This window comes from Mandrillus leucophaeus, unplaced genomic scaffold (assembly GCF_000951045.1).
Source record: "Mandrillus leucophaeus isolate KB7577 unplaced genomic scaffold, Mleu.le_1.0 Scaffold943, whole genome shotgun sequence".
Lineage (NCBI taxonomy): Eukaryota > Metazoa > Chordata > Mammalia > Primates > Cercopithecidae > Mandrillus > Mandrillus leucophaeus.
In genome coordinates, this window is record NW_012110286.1 from 156,848 (window position 1) to 181,026 (window position 24,179).

General features: G+C 36.5%; 1 protein-coding gene across 2 annotated transcripts in view; it reads left to right on the plus strand.

Annotated features, from left to right (window-relative positions):
* INPP4B (inositol polyphosphate-4-phosphatase, type II, 105kDa) overlaps nucleotides 1-24,179 on the plus strand; it is a 501,991-nt gene that overhangs the window by 24,132 nt on the left and 453,680 nt on the right. Inside the window, exon 1 of one of the 2 annotated variants that reach the window (XM_011970321.1) lies at nucleotides 20,584-20,747. The exons of the other annotated variant lie outside the window; for it this stretch is intronic. The gene's annotated coding sequence lies outside the window, so the exon portion shown is untranslated. Of the gene's footprint in view, nucleotides 1-20,583; nucleotides 20,748-24,179 lie in introns of those variants that run through there. 2 annotated transcript variants of the gene reach the window in all.

Consider the following 24,179-nt stretch of genomic DNA (forward strand, 5'->3'; position numbering starts at 1 on the left):
TATAAAATATATATATAAAAAATTAGCTTAGTGTAGTGACACACATTTGTGGTCCAATAGTCCAAGCTACTCAGGAGACTGAGGTGGGAGGATCAATTGAGCCTAGGAGGTTGAGACTGCAGTGAGCCATGATTGCTGTTTGCGCTCCTGCATGCCAGCCTGAGTAGCAGAGTAAGACCCTCTCTGAACAAAACAAATAAGGAAAGAATTATAATAAAACCAAAAAACCAAGGCCCTCCTTCCCCCAAAAATATACTGTCTGTAGTACAAAGAGATCGATGCACATTGAATTAAAACGATGGGAAAGTATGTAACATGCAAACATAATCATTAGAAAGTTGATTTAGCTATTTTAATATCAGACAAAGTGAACTTCGAGATAAGGATTATTACTTGAAAAGGAAGATAAAAAGGTCAATATATCAGATGTCATAACTATTCTACATTTGAATGTACTCTAATAACAGAGCTTAAAAATTGGCACAACCAAAGAAAGAATGCACAAATGCCCAATCATAGTATTTTTAACATTCCCTCTCAGCAATTGGTAGGATCACTAGACAAAAAAGCCTAAACACCATCTACACCAGTCGTGGTGGCTCACACCTGTAATCTCAGCCCTTCAGGAGGCTGAGGCAGGCAGATCACTTGAGATCAGGAATTTGAGACCAGCCTGTCCAACAGGGTGAAACCTCGTCTCCACTAAAAATACAAAAAATTATCAGAGCATGGTGGCACATATCTGTAATTCCAGGTACTTGGGAGGCTGAGGCACGAAATTTCTTAAACCCTGGAGGCAGAGACTGCAGTGAGCCGAGATTGTGCCACTGGACTCCAGCCTGGGTGACAGAGTGACACTCCATCTCAGAAAAACAAAATAAAACAAACAAAAAACACCATCTATCAAATTGATCTAGTTTACATATGTAGAATACTATTCCCAACATCTCCAGAACACACATTTTTCTCAGGTATATATAGAGCACTCACCAAAAGAGACCACATGCTGGGCCATAAAAGAAGGTTTCAAAAGATAGACATTTTGCAGAGCAGTTTTCTCTAGCTACTGTACAGTAGATTTAAACTAGGAAAAATTAAAATATACATCTGAAAAATTACCAAATATTTGGAAATTAAGTAGTACATGACTAAATAATCTGTGGGTCGAAGAAATCCCAGAGAAAATTAGAAAATGCTTTAATCTAAACAAAATTTAAAACATAGATATTAAAATTTGTGGGGAGAAAGTAGAAAAGTGTTTGGGAACAAATGAACATTTTTAAATGCTTAAAATAGAAAAGACAGCACACTTGATATTAGTTAACGAAGTTTTCACATTAAAAGGCTCGAAAAGGGAGAGTAAATTAAAACCAAAGTAAGCTGAAGAAAAAAATAATAAACACTGTAATCAAATAGAAAAAGTGAAAAAAATTGAAAGACTAGAAGTTGTTTTTCTCAAAAGATCAATCAAAACGATGCACCTCAGCAAGATGGGTTAAGAAAGAAAAGTACACATTACCAATATTGCGTTTGACAGAGAAGAAAAATATGCTAAAGATGTTAAGAGGAATATAGGGAGTGTTATGAACAATGACCAACTTTAGGCCAATAAATTCTATAATTTTAGATGAAATGAAGAATTCTCTTAAAAAATCACAACTTACCAAAATTGACATAAGAAAATAAAAAAATATATGAGCAGTCCTGTAACTGGTAAACAAATTACATTTGAAATTCAAAACATTCTCATAGAGAAAACTCCAGGTCAACAGGGCTTCACTTGTAAATTATATGAAACATTTAAGGAAGATAAAAATTACAATCTTATATAAACGTTCATAAAGTGTAAAAGGAATGAGCACTACACACTGGATTTTACAGAGACATTATGATTCTGTAATCAAAGATATTTGAAGAAAGTACATTCCGTTATCTCTCATCAAAAGAGATAAAAAGCTCTTAACAAAATATTGGAAATCAATTTAATTTTATATAAAGAGGATACTATATTATGAGCATTTGGAGTTTTTGCCAGGAATTCAAGATTGGTTCAACATTTAAAAATTAATCAGGTATTGTATAACATTAGCAGAAGAAAGGAGGAAGTTATATGATTACCTCAATGGAGGTAGAAAAAGCGCTTGAAAAATTCAACACTCATTCATAATAAAAGCTCTCAGAAGTTTAGGAATGAAAAGAATTTAATCTCATGTGCACATCTATCATGTAAAAAGTCTACAGCAAACATTTTTAATGGTGAAATTTTGACTACTTTCTGGCTAAGATCAGAAACAGGTTGTGTCTGCTTTCTATTCAACATTGCACTGAAATCCTAATCAATGCAAAAAAATGAGAAAAAGAAGTAAAAGGCATCACAATTCAAAAGGAATAAGTAAAACTGTCTTTGTTCACAGAAGATATGTGTTTGCAGAAAATCTTGACAAATCAAAAAAGCAACTAAAAGTAATATGTGCATATAGAAAGACCATAGGATGCAAGGCCAATTTTATACAAAGGTATTTCTGTATTCATGCAGAAACAATCTGAAAATAAATTTTAGATTAATTGTTTATAATAAAATCCCCCAAACATAAAATACTCTGGGAAATTTAATAAACATGTGCAAGATTTCTACAGTGAAAACTGTAAAATGTTGCTTAGAGAATTTAAAATAAGATTTTTATTTCATGTTTAATCCATGGATTAAAAACTCAATTTTATTCTCCAAAAATTGATATATAAATTTAGTGCAATTTCAATCAAAATACTGGCAGATTTTTGGGGAGCTAGGGTAGAAGTTGACAAGCTCATACTAAATTAATATAGAAATCCACAGGACCAAGAATAGACAAACATTTTGAAGAAGAACTAAGTTAGGGAATTTATATTCTCTACTTTCAAATTTTACTATATTGCTTTTGTAATCCAGACATTGTGGTAGTGACATAATGTATTAGTCCATTTTTACGCTGCTGTTAAAGACATACCCAAGACTGGGCAATTTACAAAAGAAAGAGGTTTATTGGACTTACAGCTCCATATGGCTGGGGAGGCCTCACAATCATGGCAGAAAGCAAGGAGGAGCAAGTCACATCCTTGCTGCCTGAATGGCAGCAGGCAAAGAGAGCTTGTGTAGAGAAACTCCCATTTTTAAAACCATCAGATCTCATGAGACTATTCACTATCATGAGAGTATCCCAGGAAAGACCCACCCCCCATGATTCAATCATCTTTCACCGGGTCCCTCCCAAAACACGTGGGAATTATGGGAGCTACAAGATGAGATTTGGGAGGGGACACAGAACCAAACCATCCCACATAAGTATAAACAAATCGGTCAGTGGTTCAAAATACAGTGTCCAAAAGAGACCTGTATATAGTGGTCAGTTGATTTTTAGTGTAGGCATCAAGCCTTTTACTGAGGAAATTCTTTGCAATAAGTATTTTTGGAACAACTGGATAAACCTATGCAGCAAAATGAACACCAGCTTTTATTCTCAGTAGACAAACTATGTTCAAAATAGCAAGAGCTAAAATATAGAACTTTAAAAAAAAATAGGCTATTTTTATAATGCTGCACAGCAAATAGTTTCTAACATATGACTTTAAAAGCACAAACCATAAGTGAAACACTGATGAATTAGAGTTTCTATACATGTAAAACTTCTGATTTTCGAAAGATACCATTAAGAAAATGAAATGGCAAGTCACAGATTAGGAGAAAATATTTCTGACAAAAATATATATTTGACAAAAGATTGTATCCAGAATATAATAATAACTACTATCACACAATAATAGAAAATAAACTTCCTAGTTAAAATTTGAAAAAAAAATTGAATAGATAGTTCTCAAATAAAGATGTAACAAATGGATAGTAAGCATAATGAAAATGCTTAACACTAAAAGTCACAAGAAAAAGCAAATTAAAGTCACAATTACAACTACATATGGATGGAATATCTAATATTAAGAAGTCTAAATGTTGGTGAGAATGTGGAACAAATGGAATTCTTATACTTTGCTAGTGGGAGTAGAAAACGGTGCACCACTTTGGAAATTCCTAAATCTTGGTAGTTTATCGGAATATGTTTATGTCTTTTCGTATAAATTCCAATCTGGCTATTGCTGGTAGCTAGAAGGCTTTCTATGTGGGTCATGCAGGGATCTAGGATCCTTTCCTCTTTTGAATTAGCACTTCTTGGTGTCTTCCTCATTCCGCTAATGGAGAGGGAAGGAAAACATGGAGGATAGTATAGAGGGGTTTTGTAGGCCAGACCTGGAATAAATATATGTAACATCTACCTGCACTCTGTCAGCCAGATCTCAGTCACCTAATTGCACAGAAGGCTGGGAAGCGTTGTTTATGTGTGTGAAAAGGAGCAAAGGGGAAAGGATTTGGTGACTACCTAGCCAATTGTAGCCTTATTCATAGTGCTATTCAATAATGGGTATATGTGGGAGGCAATTTGTATAATGAGAACACTAGTTTATGAGTGTAATTACCAGTTGTAGTAGTAGATGCATGTTACCTTGAACAAGAAATTTTTTAAATGGTGGATTAAGAGCATAGCTTAGAATCACATTTGCTCAGTTCCCAATTTTTAACCTGAGCCTTTAATTAAACCAGTTTGTGCAATGGGTTTTACAAAACGGAGCTATTTATGTATTTCCTAGCTCTTAGAGATTAAAATTTTACTGCCATAAAGTAGAAATCATAATATTTGCCCTTACTCATACTAGTTTTGTCCTGAAGATCAAAGTAGATGGAGTCTCTGAACTATCAAAACTGCATTATGAAAAATGAATTATTTTCCTTCTTAGCTGACAAAAGAGTATTGATCTATATAATGCTGATATAAATTCAGATCTTAGAAAACAGAGCCCTTGTAGAATGAGTATCATTATTTATTGCTTTTTGTGGCTCAGAGATAAAGACTATTAGCCTAAAAGCTAAATAGTTAAGGTTGGTTGGTTTGTCTTTTTTATGAGAACATTTTCACTCCAAAGTGTTATTCCTTAAAAAGTTTAAATGAAGATTGAGACTATGGTGGATTCTGATTGCTTTGTTCTCTTCTCTCAGCTTTCTGGCCTAAGATCAAAGTCTCCTCTATCAAAGCAACTTTGTATCTCCCTTAATATCAGGTTAAAAAATGTATTGGTGCATGCTTTCTCTGGAGGCTACTTCTATTCCCTAGACAGAAGCAAACGAATCTCCTAAAATCCCATGCAGAACAGGGATTCTCTGAGAAGTGGTCAGATATTTCTGCTTTTGTGCACCCAAGAACAAATTAAAATTCTGAAAACTTCAGTTTCCTTTTGCTTATACAGGTATTTTAAAAATATAGAGCATTATTAGTCAAAAACGAAATACAGGACCCCTACTTGCAATTGTTTTTATAACATCTAAACAAAGAGACCCTTTTCGGAGGATTTCCTTAATAAATGATGAGAAAACATGGACACATAGAGGGGAAGAACACGCACTGGGACCTATCGAAGGGTGGAGAGTGGGAGGAGGGAGAGATTCAGGAAAAATAACTAATGGATACTAGGCTTAATACCTGGGTGATAAAATAATATGTACAACAAACTCCCATGACACATGTTTACCTGTGTAACAAACATGCACATCCTGTACATGTACCCATGTACTTAAAAGTAAAAAAAAAAATAAGTAAAATTGTTCTGTTTCAGAAAATTACATATTAGCTATTGTTTAAATTGCTTTTTAAAAATATTTTGGAATATTTTGATAAATTGATGATCTATCAAGGCCTTTCTAATTCTGGTGTTTGATTGCCAATGGAAGACTTACAGGATGGTTACTGGAGGTTGTGGCTTTCAACCCTAAAGATAGGCTATATACAAGCTTTCCTTTAATAACTGTGTATGACTTATTTTTTCATAAATTTCACACATTTTTATATGCATGTATATTTCCAGAATATTCTTAATTGGTGTTAAAAAATAATAATAATTTTATTTTTTCAAAGCATATTCCTTTGCCCTGATACTTTGAGATTTGTTGAGCAAATCTGTATTAATCGATAAGTTACCTTGCTTTTCAAGTTGTTCATTTTTATATTGTTGCTCTTCTACAGCTTTTGCTTCCAAGTTAGCAAAGTCATACCACTTTAACCTGGCTGCAAATGATAGCTCTCACACTTCATTCGCCTGTTTTAGGTGTTCTTTTCTGCATCTTCTTTAATTGTAAATATTCTTCTTAAGTTATAGTGGTAAGAAGTGTACATGATATCCTAGGACAGAAAAAGTTTTTTGATATTTTTGCATTAATCCTTTCATGATGCATAACAGCCTGTAGTCCTTATCAACATCTCTATTACCAACATCTACCAAGACCCATACAGCCATCTAAGCATCCCAGATTCCATTCACCTCTTTCTAGTTAATTCAGAGCCCTGGATTCTATGGATATATTTTCTTTCCAGTATCATATTTTCCTTTAATATCTAAATAACAATAACTTTCAGTACTCACTCAATACAATAGCAAGAAATTCAGGTCCCTTTGTAAGAATTTCTGATAATCTCCAGTAAGTATTTTTGAATTCAATAAATCTATTCTGGTTGCTGCTCATCACTTCAGGCAAGGCATCTTCCCAGCTTCCTCTAATCATATCATTTCTTTCATCCTGTCTTAGCTCCCTGCCTTCCAGTTTGATCTAAAATATGTACACAGGCTCTACATGCATCCGTAAAGCACACAATTTCAAGTTTACAAAATTGACTAAGACCTAGAGAAACTGTGATGCAAAAATGAGAAGCTGAAACCGAATATCAGATATTACTGCCCCTTTAGTCTATTAGCAATATCCACTCACAGAGAGTTCGGGGGAGCTATCATGGCAAAGTGGTAAAGATCTTAGCTAAATAAACTGGTTGCCACTACTACTTTTTCGAGAATGTTCAGCACAATGTCTGAACAGAATTACACTCAACAAACAGAGGCTGCTGCTGTGATGTTAGCACCATGATTGTGTGCTTTGAATATCTAATGCTGTTGTGAGACCCTTGGCATTGACCTATTGAATGCAAAAAAAAAAAAAAAGCATAGCCTGACTCCAGTCATTATTATTGGTTCCTATTATCATGGACATTTTTGTTTTTATATCACTGGGGACAATTACACACCTCCAAATCATTCTTTTGCAGACTCTTTAATTTGGGGGGACTATGCATAAAGAAGTAGCCAGAAACTAACTTTGTATTATAATCTTTGTCCATACTAAAGACAATTTTTCTGTCATTAAATGAAATATTGCATGCTGTATTTATATATAATCTTATATATGCCAGTCATTATTTCAAACTTGGGAAATAAAATTATTTTAAAATGCACATGATCTCTTCTCCTTATAGAATTTACAATCCAATGGGAATTGTAAACTCTTCATTAATGAATCACACAAATAAATATATGCTATACCACAAAGGAGGAAGTACTAGATGCCGTGGAAGCAAATAATGGAGAATTAGACCAAGTCAAAAAGGTCAGGAAAGGCTTTAATCTCAGCACAAAGCATTGGCATATGACTTACTCCTCTGGTTTATGACTGCCATAATAGAAACTGAAACATACAGAACTTGTATTATATGCTTCAAAGTACTAATCAGTGTCTCTTAGAGAAAAGTGAGTCCACCACAAATACAAATTCTTTTACTTTGAAGTTATTAAATAAGCAGAACTCTTTAGTGTTGAAGTTCTAAGGAGGGATGGTGATAAATACATTTTGTTTTCATTTTCCCTTCATGTTTTGGAAGCAACCGATTAGTAGGCATGGGAATCAGGTAAATGAAGTTCTGCATAACAGCTTTATTAAGGATAAAAGCTTAATTGGATAATATGATATACTTGATGCTTTCTAATATTTAACTTATCTAACCAGACAGACAGACTTCCTGTGTGGAGCAGAGTTCACTGTCATGGGCTTACCATACATAGAAAGCAATAAAAGAAGGTAGTTTCTTGAGAGTAAAACAGAGAAGCCCAAATGAATAAGGAAGGAAGAAAAGGACAAACTCTCTAGTGGAGTTCTATTAGCAATAAAATTCCTAAAGAATGGAAGACCCCCACCCCCAACCATGTTCTCTTTCTTTCCTTCATGCATTTAGACATAACAGTCAAACCCTATGGCTCACCAATATTAAATGTGGCCCTTATGGGAAAGAGACTGTTGGTTCCCAGGAAGTCCTGCTCTCTATTCATGAAGTTGAGAATAGCACTACTCCTTTGTGTATCTGGTGGGGAGTTTGGCTTTTAATTCTATGGCTACATTGTCCAATAAATTAGCCACCAGCCACTTATGGCTATGTAAACTCAAATTACATAGAAGTCCAGTTCCTTATTAACACTGGGTACATTTCAGTGCGAAATAGCCAATTCTCAATAGCTGGTTAATACGAGAATGGAAAAGATTAGAACATATTTGCACTATCACAGAACCATCTATTGGCTAGCACTACTCTAGAGGGCACTGAAAAAGTGAGCTCCAGGGCCTTGCTGTACCTTATGCCAAAGCCCATTTACTTTATTTTTTATCCCAAATTATACCTAGCCACATACCAATATGTTTCAAGAGAGTTAATACAACTATAACACATAACAAATATGCTTCGATAATACAAATTCAATTAATAATTTATAAAATTATTATAAAATCTCTAACAAAGGAGAAATTATATTCAAAGACAAAGCTAAAATAAATAATTAAATAAACTTCTAAATATTCCTCCTTCAATTTATCCCTCTGTGAAGTCTCATTAGAGGGATTCCATTCAGAAGCATGGATAGAGTTAGGTGGTTTTAGTGGTTGCAGGGATTTGTAATTGTGTAGTTAGGACCCTATGTTCTACCTGGTGATTTTTTTCTGTTTTCCTTTTTCATCCTTTTCAGGCCTTAAATAAATGTTGCCTCTTTAGGGGTACTAGAAATATTTTCTTTTACCTCATGTTTTTCTAAAGGAGAAAGATCAGCTTCTAGTGTTCATTCCCCCACTGTTCTCTCATTCATTGGTGGTAGGTTCAGAAGACGAATAAACAGTTTAATCTACTTTATTTATTTATTTTTTTTAACTCTGTTGCCAGGCTGGAGTGCAGTGGTGCGATCTTGGTTCACTGCAACCTCCGCCTCCAGGGTTCAAGTGATTCTTCTGCCTCAGCCTCCCGAGTAGCTGGGACTACAGGTGCATGCCACCACACCTAGCCAATGTTTGTATTTTTAGTAGAGACAGGGTTTCACCATGATGGCCAGAATGGTCTTGATCTCGTGACCTTGTGATCTGCCTGCCTCAGCCTCCCAAAGTGCTGCGATTGCAGTCTGGGATTGCAGCCACCGCACCAGGCAATAATCTGCTTCTTAAATTGGCTCCTTTTGTCTCTACTTCATGTAGCACAGGTAGCATTTGCTGCATCAGAGTACCTTTTAAAGAAATTTTGGCCCAATAAACTGTTTTTCCAGCATATTCTTCTGAATATTTTATTAGAGGGGTCCCTGTAGTGATAGACATAAAATTCACCCATTTCTGGATCTACCAAAAGCATCTGACATTTATACAAATTATATTTATCTTTACCTCCCGAACTGGAGAACATTATCTCAGAAGTATTTTTTTCATTAGGACAACATCTAATCTAGGCCTAGATGGTCTTCATCAACATCCTCCTTGGATTTCCTTCAGTATGTCCTTTCGAAAATGCTTCCATTTCTGGAGTCTTAATTCTAATAATGTCTTGAATGTGTCCCTTGTAGGCAGCGGTGCAGATTTGGAAGAGATGTGGCTCTCATGGGCTGAATCTCATGGCCTGAAACGCAGCACTGCTTTAGGGACTGCAATCCCAGCCTTCCTATCTACAATTATGGAGCCTTGAAACTAACCCAATAACATTCTGAGGTTTTGACACCATTCTTTGTGCCTTTACTCCTCAAACATAAGCCCAGGTTCTAAAATCTCTTTCTAGAGCCATCTGGATTTTCAAGGCATGGCTTTCCTGTTGCTCACATTATAGATTAGTAAGAGCACATATACAGCATCTCAGTAGCTTCCCAGGTCAATCTCCCTGAGGAGAAATCATTCTGGCCTGTTCTCATCTCTTAACCGTCTTCTTTTGGACTTAATGTTTTGGGCCTCAGCCAACCTTTCTAATGGAGAAACAACTAAAGTAAGGATGATAATGAAAGAGCGTTAGGCATACAACCTGAATATAATAAATTCTGAAGAAAAGCTAACTTCTATGGTTAGATTTTTGTGTAATTATTTTATTCTGTACTGCTAACCTATGATTGTAGGGGACAATTTATGGTATCCCCTAGTCCCCTAAAATCCTTCTTTTTTATTTATTTATTTTTTTTGAGACAAAATATCACTCTGTCGCTCAGGCTGGAGTGCTGTGGTACAATTTCGGCTGACTGCAACCTCTGCCTCCTGGGTTCAAGCTATTCTCCTGCCTCACTCTCCTGAGTAGCTGGGATTACAGGCGTGTGCCACCACGCCCGGCTAACTTTTGTATTTTTAGTAGAGACAGGGTTTCACCATGTTGGTCAGTCGGTCTTGAACTCCTGACCTCCTGATCCGCCCACCTCAGCCTCCCAAAGTTCTGGGGTTACAGGCGTGAGCCACCGCACCCGCCAAAATCCTTCCTTTTAAAAAGGCAGCCAGTCAGTTTTGGTCTTTATGTTTTTTAAGATCCTAACTCCCAAGTGGTATCTTTGACCAGTCATTATCATGAGTCTCTAGCTGGCTTTTTTCCTTTGGTATTTTGGAAACACGTGTGTTTTTATTTGCATTGACATTCCTTGAAAGGTAATCTTACAAGTCGTTTTTGGGAAAAACATTGTTTTTAGATAATACTTGATCTGCAGGCTATTTTGAGGGCTTCTCTGTTATCATTACTCTGTCTGACTTTCTGTGATTGGGAAGATGATTTTTTAGGAGGCGACTATTTAGGACATTTGATTGTAGTATTTATTGTTTGTGCACGAAGCTACATGAAAGAGCAAAATTTCAAAGCTCTATTATCCCAAAGTTGATGAAGCTAGTTGCACTTTAAACAAACAAAAAAATACCTTTTTCCTGACTGTGATATCTGGGCTCCCCTTTGTTAGCCGTGCTTATAGTTTTGATCCTCAAAGTGTATTTTTCCTGGGTTTATAATAAGGGATTTTGTAAATGATCACATTCTTGTAAGCTATTGACTTTTTCAATTTTAATTTAAAATAATTCTCAACTAATGCCCACATATTGCTGCCATATGTCTTCTTTTCTAATATTTAACTATTTCTTTTGTTTCCTCACTCTTATGAGAACACTAAAGGTAATGTTATTGTGATGATTATTACTTTGTGGCTCACCCACAGTCATATCTTTTACCACTTCCTATGTACTAGACCGCACAAAATGGAATACATGCTCTCTTCTTGAGAAGTTTTCACTACTTATTCTAAGAAATAGATCTCAATCCTACCTAAACATTCCATTGCTAAATCATATGCCTATCAGTTTATGTTTGGGTAATTAAAACCACTGACCTCGTAGTTTTGTCTGAAATGTAATTTAACAGTTTTTAGCTCAGATACATCAGGATTAGTCACTTTGTTTTCCCAAAGCTCATGAAATCATGAAATCAAATTATCTGGGAGCTTTTTCAGAAATGCAGCATACTCCCAATTATACTGACTGAGGATCTGTAGTCCCCAAGTAATTCTAGTATAAAAAAAGTTTAGAAACCATTACTTGAACATATAAGTCTGTTTTACTTTTTCAGTCTTTCACTCAATACATATTTTTATCTCTTAACATACATGAGAATATATGATAATGTGAGGAGTCAAAGAAAGTAGATTTCAGCTGGACATGATGCATAAGCCTGTAGTCTTAGCTACACGCAAGGCTGAGGCTGGAGGTTCACTTCAGCCCAGGAGTTTGAGGATGCAGTGAGCTATGATTGTACCACTGCACTCCAGCCTGGGCAATAGAGCACAATCCTGTCTCTAAAAAAAAAATAGACTTGTATAACAATATACAAATAACCATATAAGAATTCATCATATCATAAAACATATCAGAATTCCAAAGAAGGAGAACATTCTTCCTATCATATGTAAGGAGCCTTTGTTGGGTCGGTAAAGTTCCAGCAGGTGGTAACCTGTTGAAAGGTGTCTCCAGACAAAGGAAATCCAAAGATGCCACAAAACAAGACAAAATCCATGTAGAGTAATAGTAAGGGTTGGAAAGGGGCAGATTTTAAAATGTCCCGAATGAATTTCTGATGAGCATTTTCACCTTTTATTATGTGACTATAAAAATAACACCCTTAGACATTCCCTTTTCTATATGACTTTTGTACCAAAGATATTTCTGCTACTTTTCATCCACAACTACCTTCCTCTTGGATCCCTATTGTCTAGTCTCCCTGAAGTGCCTGCTGCTTATAATCACCACACTCTTCTGATTATCCTCTTGTCTTCAGCTATTTTAGATGCAAGTTTTACCAAAGACCTTATTTATCATCAACTCATTCGCTTTACCCACTTCATTTTTTTAGATATCTAGAATTTGTATGGACAAATGCATGCTACCTGCCTTGGACTCATTGAGCCTAATAAAAAATTTAACTGTAGTGGACTATGATGGAGATGGCCAGATGGCCAGCAGAAATCCATGTTTTTTTCCAAGTTATATAATTGACTTCTCAGACCGTCTTGTACCCAGTTGAGTAATGAGACACTTACAGACATGGCCTGTAAAGTACTCATTTTCCCTCATTCCTAGTCTCTTGCTGGATGTCCATATTGAGTGTGACTGAGTGACCTGTCTGCAGTGTGGTGGCGTCTCTCTCAGGCTGGGATTTTGAAAAACTTCATAAGGCAGAAAGGATCTTCTCCACCCTCCTGCCTCTGTCAGGCAAAAATTGGATCCATGAATTAATAACATAAACCTAAGTGACTGAGATTTTGTGGTTAGCTTGACTAAAACTAGAATTTACTATAACATATACGAACTAAAAATAAATTGAACAACTCAATTAGGAGAAAGGATTTCCAATTAGTATAAATATAGGTTTTGCAGTCATTTATGTCTTTGCAATCTTTCTGTATTTGGCACATGTAGATCTGTTGCTTTCCAAAAGCAGAAAAAAAAAAATGACTATCTGGAGTGGCAGTCAGGATAACTAAAGATAGTCTATCTTGATTTCAACTGCAATTAATACTTTCTCTGTACATTAGTTAAGAAGGAAATATTCTTTCTTAATTTTTATTTTAGGTTCAGGGGTACATGTGCAGTATTATATAGATGAATTACATTCCAGAGGGTTTTGGTATACAGATTATATCATCAACCAGGTAATAAGCATAGTACCTGACAGGTAGTTTATCAATCCTCTCCCTCCTCCTACCCTCCATTCTCAAATAGGCCCCAGTATCTATTGTTCCCTTCTTTGTGTCCACGTGTACTTCATGTTTAGCTTCCACTTAAAAGTGAGAATATGTGGTATTTGGTTTTCTGTTCCTGCATTAGTTCCCTTAGGATTATGACTTTCAGCTCCATTCATTTGCTGCTTAGGACATGATCTCCTTCTTTTTTATAGCTGCATAGTATCCTATGGTATATATGTACCATATTTTCTTTATCCAGTCTACTGTTGATGAGGATTTAGGTTGATTCCATGACTTTGCTATTGTGAATAGTGCTCCAATGAACATTCATGTGTATGTGTGTTTATGGTAGAATAATTTATATTTATTTGGGTATAAACAAAATGATGGGACTGCTGGGTCAATTGTTACTTCTGTTTCAGGATCTTTGAGAAATCATCACACTACTTTCCACAATGGTTGAACTAATTTATAATCCCATCAGCAGTGTATAAGTGTTGTCTTTTCTCTGCTAATTCACCAGCATGTTATTTTTTGACTTTTTGATAATAGCAATTCTGCCTGATGTGAGATGGTGTCTCATTGTGGTTTTGATTTGCATTTCTCTAACAATTAATGATGTGGAGCATTTTTTTCATATGTTTGTTGGCCACATGTATGACTTCTTTTGAAAAGTGTCTGTCTGTATTCTATGCCCACTTTTTAGTAAGTTTATTTGTTTCTAGCTTGTAAATTTGTTTAGGTTCCTTATAGATGTTGAATATTAGACCTTTGTCAGATATATAGTTTCCAAATATTTTCTCCCCTTCTTTAGGTTGTCTGTTTACTCTGTTGATAGTTTCTTTTCTGTGCAGAAGCTCTTTGGTTTAATTAGGTCTCGTTTGTCAATTTTTGTTTTTGTTGCAATTGGTTGTATTGTCTGCATCATGAAAACCTTGCCGGTTATCCTCCAGGGTTTTTGTAGTTTCAGGTTTTACATTTAAGTCTTTAATCCATCTTGAACTGATTTTTGCATGTGGTGCAAGGAAGAGATCCAACTTCAATCTTCTGCATATGGCTACCCAGTTATCTCAGCACCATTTATTGAATAGGGAGTCTTTTCCCCATGGCTTGTTTTTGTAGATGTTGTCAAAGATCAGATGGTTGTAGGTGTATGGATTTATTTCTGGACTCTATGTTCTTTTCCTTTGATCTATGTAACTGTTTCTGTACTAATACCAAGCTATTTTGGTTACTGTATCCTTGCAATATAGTTTGAAGTTTGGTAAGGTGATGCCTCTTACTTTATTCTTATTGTTTAGAATTGCCGTGGTTATTCAAGCTCTTTCTTGGTTCAATATGAATTTTAAAATAGTTTTTTTGTAATTCTATAAAGAATGTCATTGGTAGTTTGACAGGGATAGCTTTGAATTGTTAAATTGCTTTGAGAAGTATGGCCATTTTAACAATATTGATTCTTCTAATCCATAAACGTGGAACGTTTTTCCACTTGTTTGTGTTATCTCTGACGTTTTTGAATAGTGTTTTCTAGTTCTCTTTGTAGAGATCTTTCACCTTTTTGGTTAGATGTATTACTAGGTATTTTATTTTATTTTATTTTTCAGGCTGTGGTAAATGGGATTACATTCTTGATTTGGCTCTCAGCTTGAACATTATTAATCTATAGAAAGTCTAATGATTTTTTAAGTAACTTTTTTTTTGAGACAGCATCTGGCTTTATTGCCCAAGCTGGAGTGCAGTGGTGCTATCTCAGCTCACTGCAACCTCCAACTTTCTGCTCAAGTGATCCCCCCATCTCAGCCTCCTGAGTAGCTGAGACTACAGATGTACACCACCACACCTGGCTAATATTTGTATTTTTAGTAGCGATGGGATTTTGCCATGTCACCAAGGTTGGTCTTGAACTCATGAGCTCAAGCAATCTGCCCACCTAGGTAGGTCTCCCAGTGTGCTGAAATTATAGGCACCCACTGCGCCTGGCCAATGCTACTGACTTTTGTGCATTGATTTTGTATTCTAAAATGTGGCTAAGTTTGTCCATCAGATCTCAGAGCTTTTGGGCAGAGACTGAAGGTTTTCGGCATAGAATCACAAAGCCTGCAAACAGCTAGTTTGACTTCCTCTCTTCCTATTTGGATGCCTTTTATTTCTTTTTCTTACTTATTGCTCTGGCTAGAACTTCCCATATTATGTTGAATGAGTGATGAGAATGGGGACCTTTCTTGTTCCAGTTCTCAGGGGGAATTCTCCTTTTGCCCGTTCAATATGATGTTGGCCGTGAGTTTGTCGTAAATGACTTTTGTTATTTTTAGGTATTATTTTATTATTTTTAGGTATATTCCTTCAATGTCTAGTTTGTTGAGAGTTATTAATGTAAATGGATGCTGAATTTTATTGAAAGCATTTTCTGCATCTGAGATAATCATGTGGTTTTCAGTTCTGTTTGTGTGATGAACCAAATTTAATGATTTCTATTTGTTAAACCAACCTTGCATCCCAGGGATAAAGCCTACTTGATCATAGTAGATTGACTTTTTGATGTGCTGCTGGATTCAATTTCTAGTATTGTGTAAAATATTTTTGCGTCTACCTTCATCAAGGATATTGGCCTGAAGTTTTCTTTTTTCTGTTGTGATTCTGCCAGGTCTTGATATCAGAATAATACTGGTCTCAAAGAACAACTTAGGGAAGGGTCCCTTCTCTTTAATTTTTTGGAATAGTTTCAGTACAAATGGTATCATCTCTTCTTTATATATCTGATAGAATTTGCCTGTGAATCCATCTGGTCCTGGGCTTTTTATGTTTAGTAGGATTTGTATTACTGATGCAATTTCAGAACTCGTTATTGGTCTATTCAGAGATTCAGTTTCTTCCTGGTTTAATCTTGGAAGTTGTATGTTTTCAGGAATTTAGCAATTTCTTCCAGGTTTTTAAGTTTGGGTGTATAGAGTTTTTCATAGTATTCTCTGAGAGTTTTTTGTATTTCTGTGAGGTCAAGTGGTAATTTCTCCTTTGTTGTTTCTTATTGTTTTTATTTGGATATTCTCTCTCTCTTTTTTCTCTTTATTAGTGTAGTAAGTGTTCTTTTATTCTTATTTATTTTTCAAAAAACAACTTCTGGATTTGTTGGTTTTTTTTTGAATCTCAATTTCCTTCGGATCAGCCCTAATTTTGCTTATTTCTTCTCTTTTGCTAGTGTTGGGGTTAGTTTGCTTTTGTTTCTCTAGTTCCTCTAGGTTTGATGTTAGTTTTTAATTTGAAATCTAACTTTTTGATGTGGGCATTTAGCCCTATCCAATTCCCTCTTAACACTGCTTTAGCTGTGTCCCAGAGATTCTGATAGGTCGAACTTTTATTCTTATTAGTTTCAAAGAATTTATTGATTTCTGTGCTCATTTTATTGGTTACCAAAAGGTCATTTAGGAGCATGTTGTTTAATTTCCATGTAACTGTATGGTTTTGAGCAATTCTCTTAATATTGTTTTCTATTTTTATTGTGCAGTGGTACAAGAGTGTGTTTGGTATGATGTCACTGTTTTTGAATTTGCTGAGTATTGGTTTATCACCAATTTTGTGGTTGAGTTTAGAGTATGTGCCATGTTCCAATGAGAAGAATGTTTTGGGATGGACAGTATTATAGATGATATTATAGATGACATTTGGTCAAATGTCAAGTTCAGGTGTTGAATATCGTTGTTACTTTCCTGCCTTGATAATCACTCTAATACTGTCAGTGGGGTTTTGGAGTCTTTCACTATTATTGTGTGGTTATCTAAGACTTTTCTTATGTATCTAAGAACTTGCTTCGTGAATCTGGGTGCTCCTGCATTAAGTGTGTATACATAGGACAGTTTGATCTTTTTATTGAATTTGACCCTTTACCATTTTGTAATGCCCTTATTTGTCATTTTTGATCACTGTTAACGTCTGGTTTACCTGAAATTAGAATAGCGACACCTACTTTTTTCTGTTTGTTTGGTAGATATTTCTCCATCCCTTTTCTTTGAGCTTATAGGTGTCACTGCATGTGAGATGGGTCTTTTGTAGACAGCACAGTTGGGTCTTGCTTTTGGATCCAACTTGCTGCTCTGTGCTTTTATTGGGACATTCAGTCCATTTACATTTAAGGTTTGATCCTGTCATTGTATTGTTAGCTGGTTATCATGCAGACTTGATTGTGTGGTTCCTTTATAGTGTCAATGGTTTATGTACTTAAGTGTGTTTTTGTGGTGGCTGGTAACAGCCTTTCCTTTCAAGATTTAGCACTCTCTTAAGAACCTCTTATAAGGCAGGTCCAGTGGTAATAAATTCTCTTAGCATATAGTTTTCTGAAAAGTATCTTATTTCTTCTTTGCTTGTGAAGCTTAGTTTGGCTACATATGAAATTATTGGTTGGAATTTCTTCATTAATACTGACTATTGGCCTCCAGTCTGTTCTGGCTTGTAGGTTTCAGCTGAAAGGTCTGCGGTTATCCTAATGGAGTTCTCTTTGTAGGTGACCTGTCCCTTCTCTCTAACTGCCTTCAATATTTTTCCTTTCATTTCAACATTGAAGAATCTGATAATTATGTCTTGGGGATGGTCTTCTGGTATAGTATTTCACAGGGATTTTCTACATTTCCTGAATTTAAATGTTTGCCTCTCTAATGAGGTTGAGGAAATTTTGTGAATGATATCCTCAAATGTTTTGTAAGTTGCTTATTTTGTGCCTCTCTCTTTCAGTGATGCCAATGAGTCACAGATATGATCTCTTTACATAATTTCATATTTCTCAGAGGTTTTGTTCGTTCTTCTCTATTAGTTTTGTTTGTTTTTTGCCTGAGTTATTTCAGAGAAACAGTCTTTGAGCTCTGAGATTCTTTCCTCCTCTTGGTTGATTCTGCTGTTAATACTTGCAATTGTACTATAAAATTGTTGAAGTCAATTTTTCACTTCTATCAGCTCAGTTTGGTTCTTTCTTAAAATGGCCATTTTGTCTTCTAGTTTCTATATCATTTTATTATATTTCTTAGATTCATTGAATTGGGTTTCATCTTTCTTTTGAATGTCGATAATCTTCATTCCAATCCGTGTTCTGAGCTCTATTTCTGACATTTCAGCCATTTCAGCCCAGGTAAGAACCATTTCTGGGCAAGTAGTGTGGTTGTTTAGAGGTAAGAAGGACACTCTGGCCTTTTGAGTTGCTAGAGTTTTGCACTGTTCTTTTCTCATGTTTGTGAGCTGATATTCCTTCAGTCCTTGCAGTTGCTGTCCTTTAGATGTTTTGTTTTGTTTTGTTTCTTGTTTTGTCTTTTGGGTTTCTTGTTTATTTGCTTTTATCTTCTCTGATGCCCTTGCAAATTTGCTTGTGGTATAAGATGGGTTCAGTCGACTAGTTTTGATTCTATTCTACTCCTGGGTCTTGGAGGTGTCCCCTCCAGTTACTGTCTCTATGCCCAAATTTCTTTTGTTAAGTGTTCTGATCCATGGGGCTCTCTCAGGCAGGGGCCACAGTTGGCAGACAGGCCATATCTTTTCTGGGTCAGTTCTAATCTGCTGTTGTTGTGCTTCCTGGGAGATCACAAGGTTGCACCTGTCCACAGAGTGCAGACAGAAGCAAAACTGCTGGTCTAGAAGCTCTAGCAGGTGTGGTCTATCTGGCTATGAGAGGTGGGTGTGGGTGGAGTTTCTCGCCCTACCATCCAGGTAGTTTCTACATCCAGGTGGTTTCTGGGGCAGTAGGAGGCCGTGGTCTTTGACAAATTTAGGCAAAAGTAGAACCGCTGGGCCAGAAGCTCTAGCAGGTGTAGCTTGCCTAGCTAAGAGAGAGGGGTAGGTGGAATCACTTATCCAGCCATCTGGATGTTTCTCCAGACAACAGGAGGCTGTTCTTTCTAGTTGAATTCACATAGAAGTGGGATTGCTGGGCTGGAAGCTCTAGCAGGCGTTGCCTGCCTGGCTACCAGCAGCGGGAGTCAGTGGGGTAGTCTGCCCTACTGTCCAGGTGTTTTCCTGGACAACAAGAGGTTGTGCCCTCCAGCTAGGTTCACACAGAAGTGGGACTGATAGGCTAAAAGCTCTAGTTGGTGTTGCCTGCCTGGATACTAGCAGTGGGAGTGGGTGGGGTCACTCACCCTGTGGTTACCCACCTGTGGTCACCTACCCTACTCTACAGGGTTTTCTCAGGACAACAGAAGGCTGTGCCTGCCTTCCGAGCTCAGACATCAGAAGGATCACTGAGCTGGAAGCTCTAACAGGCATTGCCAGCCTAGCTAACAGCAGTTGGAGGCAAGGGCAGGATCACTTACCCTGCTGTCTGAATGTCTCCTGGGACAACAGGAGGCTGCACTCACTGGCTGAGTTCAGACAGAAGAGGGATCATTGGACTGGAAGCTCTGGCAGGTATGGCTAGCCTGGATACCCATAGTGAGAATGGACAGGGTCACCTGCCCAGCTACCCAGATGTTTCCCAGGACAACAGGAGGCTGTGTCTACTGACAGTTCAGACAGAGGTGGAACCACTGGACCAGAAGCTCTAGCAAGTGTTGCCCTCCCGGCTACTAGTGGTGAGGCTGGGTGGGGTCTCCTGCCTTGCAGCCCGGATGTTTCCTGGGACAACAGGAGGCTATGCCTTAAGGCTGAGTACACACAGAAGTGGGACCACTAGGCCAGAAACTAGCAAGCATTGTCCATCTGGCTATCCGTGACAAGGGTGGGTGAGGTCACCTGTCTTGTCATCTGGGTGCTTCCCGGGATAACAGGAAGCTGCAGTTTCCAGCTGAGTTCACAGGGAAATGAGTCTGCTGGACTAGAAGTTCTAGCAGGTGTTTCCCATCTGGCTATCTGTGGGGGTCATGGGGTCACCAGCCCTGCTGTCTGGGTACTTCCAAGGACAACAGGAGATGGTGGCTGCCAGCCAAGTTAAAGCAGAAGTGGGACCACTGGGCTAGAACCTAACACGGAACCTTGTCCGGTGAGCTGGGTGGAGCAATCTTACTGCTCTCAGGCACCACGGCTGCAACCTCTGTTGGGGCTATTGTGCTGGTGATGGTCTGCTCTGAGGCCAAGGTCTTTTAGAGTTCCCCTTGCAGAGAATTGCCCCCACAAAACATCTGCCTCAGTAGAGAAGCATGGTGGGGGGTTGTGGAGTGGGCCAAAGGGATGCTCTCATTCCCTGTCTTGCATTTGTCCCTGTAGATAGTGTGTATTCCAAAGAGGGGTCTTACTTATCCTTTTCCATTTTTGGAGAGGTTCTCCTGGCTCTGCGTTAAGCCCAGACAGGCTGGTGTCCAGCTTTGCTCCTTTCTGCTCTCTGTGTTCCTCTGCTGCCTTGATGGATTCTGATGTGGTTGCTCAGATGATCAGCCTGTAGGGTCAATGTTCACTAGCCCTTTTGTTTCCTCTAGAAGCAGCACACGTGAGCTGCTTCTAGTCTGCCATTTTGGTTTTTCCCCCAAAAAGGAAATATCAACTACAAATCGGATGACACTGATAAGTTTTATCAATTTTCCTTAGTCATGTAGCTAATGACCTAAGGGGTCTAATCTTTATTAGAAGTCAAGTCATCAAATGTTGAGAGTCTAAATTGTCTTCATTAATTTATCTGAGAGACCGTGATTTTATAGGTAATAGGATTTAGGAGCAGTACCAAGACTGAAAATTGGTATTGCCAGAGTTCTAGTTTTGTGTAGTTTTTACTCTTTTGTTTTGGGTAGCTACTTCAAGAAAAATTCATGAAGTAGAAAAGTTTTTCTTTTCAAAATACGAATGTCTGCTTTTGTATTGGATTCCATATTTCCTTTTAAACTATGGCCTCATGCAAGTTTGTATTCTTCTGATGGGAGTCAAAGAAATAATGATCTGAAGACATATAGTGCCTCTGATTCAGTAATTCACATCTCTGCCTTGGAGCAACGGGTGGCCTCCGTAATCATAGATTGGTACAGAATCAAAGGAAAAAGTTTGTGCTGTAGATATAAGAGTCTTTTGAGTTGGGGAGCTATGTAATAATTCTGAGGCACTGGTATTGGGGATCTAAAGTGGGAACATAAAGAATATTCAGATATTGGAGATACATTTGGGGAAAAATATTTCAGAAATATATTTTCTTTTTCAGTATTAAAGAGGAACTTTTAACAGTCATATAATCAAGAGACAGAATGTTTGATTTTCTTCCAGAGATAGTACTTACTGGGCTGAGTATTACTGACAATGACAACTTGGTCAGGGTATGGGGTAAAGGTAATTGAAATGGCAGATGGATAATTGGACACAATGACTTTTTTTTTCCTACAACGATCTTTACAGTACTTTCGTAGCTTAAGATTCTGAGATATGCATATTTTTTTTCATTTGATGCTATAAGCTACTGAAGATAAATTAATTGTTTAGATTTTCTTTTTTTCTTCATAAATGTGTTATTTTCTCTTTACTAAGTAAGACATACTTTTCCAAAGAATTTAAGAATTCCTAGAAATGTTCAACAAAGTGAAAATTTCACTGTAGTTTTGCCACCTGTACAGTCAGGTTCCTTAGTTGCAGAGAATATACTCTAGCTAGTTTAAAGGGAAAATGAATTCCTTTGAAAACATTAAGCAGGGTGAACTTACCCAATAGGCATACTGCTAAGGCCCACAATGCTTTGGAAATCTGAAAAAGAAAATAATTTGTAGGTTGAAAAATTTTTATTACATGATATTAATATATCTTTATACCAATACAGTCATAAACTATTATTATATAACATATACATGTGTGTGTTTGTGTATACTATGGAGGAAGGGGCTGAAGGCAAGAGTGCCTAGGATCCATTAAAATCCTAAAGAACAGAGGCTCAGGCTTGGAGGGCGGGTGCTCAGGAGCTCCAACCCCAGCCAAATACACATGAGCACTGCTCCAAAGAAATCTCACTGTGACTGCTGCTAGCACAGGTATCTCTGCCCATACTGCTGATGCTGGGCCTCAGGGCAGAACCTCTGCCCCCACTGTCTTGAGAGCTGGCAAAGGTGTCATCTCTCAGAATGCGTTGCTAGATGGATTCTTTTTTTGAGCTGAAGTCTTGGACAATGGTATCAGAGAAGCCTAGGCCATGTATTTGTTCTCTATGTGTAAGGAAGACTAAGAAGTGGATTTCTAGCATCCGTCTTGGTGATGTGTGAACTTGTAAGGTGGGATGTTTCCTTGACGTAGGAGAGATGTTCCAAATGTTTTGGATAGCCAAATCCACCACACAAAAATAACTGCTGCCAACACATTGACGTATTAGCATTTAGACTTTCTGGTATGCTAGGTTTTGTTTTCATTTAATACTTAAAAAAAAAAGCTATAGCTGTAGAAACATGAATACTTATTGTGTGATAGGTATAGCTAACATTGTTTGAATTATCTATTTTGATCATTAATTAAAAATGACAGAATTTGGTGATAGCCAGTATTATTATTTTCCCATTTTATAGATGAAAAAAGCAGACTTAAGTTAGGTAATTTCTTCATGGAGATAAAGTTAAAGAATAGTAAGATGGAATTTTACGTGGAGTTTTACATGCTACACAAACCATAGTCATAAATGAGATATACAACTTTTAATACAGCTTTTTACATTTAACATTTTGGTATAAGCCATTTTAAACTCTTCATTAACATCTTTTTAATAGTGACCTAGTATTCCATCAAATTAGTTCATCAAATTAGTTAATGCAATTTATTCAAAGATTTCTCTGTTGTTGAATATTTAGGATGTTTCTATTTCTTTCCTACTTTAGTCATATTGTGGTAATTTGTGTATATAACTTTTTTCTATATTTAGGATTATTTCTCTAGAATGGAAACCCAAAATTAGAATTACTCAAAGAATATGAAAACATATTTTTTGAAAAGTCAATGTCACACTTTTATTTAATGATGAAGAAACAAGCTCATTAATTGATTCAACATTCAACATATTTATTGCATGCCTCCCACATGTTTCCTGTGGTACCTGTAATGTCATGATAAATATTTGACAGTCATTTGCCTAAACAGCATTATTGTATAGTGGGTATTAAAATAGGATGTGTCTGAAATGAGCATCTTGTGCTAACCACATATGGTGAGAATGCTTCCTAGATTTTCTGGGACAGGGTAGGAACACTTTTAGAGTTCTTAGAAAACACTCTGGGAATGTAGGAAAGTAGCATTCAAAGCAATCTCAAAATAGCATCAAGTACGAACTTTTTCTTCTTTGCCAATTTGTTAGATGAAATATTGTTGATCATTATTTATAATGGTTATTTCCTTTAGTATTAATGAAGTTGAACATTTTCATGTTTATTCATGAATTGTTCCTTCACTGTGAAGCATCTTTTAAATATTTCTCACTTGATATTTAGTATTTGTACAAAATAGATTTTAGTATATTGCTTTTGTTGCAAATAATTTTATGTCTGCTCCTATTTAACTAGGAAAGTTTTTTGCATAGCCCAATCTTACAGGCATTTTCTTTATAATTTCTTCTAGCACTTATAAGATGCAGAAGTAGAGTTGACCCCTCCAAAAGGTGTAAAAATAATCAATTCCATTTTTCTTTATTTTTTTATTTTGTATTTACTTCCATAATACATCTGGAATTTATATCCCTGTCTACTGGGACATAATTGATTTTATTCCCAAAAAAAGGCAACTGTCTCAACAATCATTAAATAATTCATTTCTTTTTTATTAATTTGTGATGCTCACTTTATTATACACTGGGTTTAGGTTTGCTATCTATATGCAACTTTGAAGTCCTATGCCTATTTATATCAATTTCAATTGTAATAAAAATAATT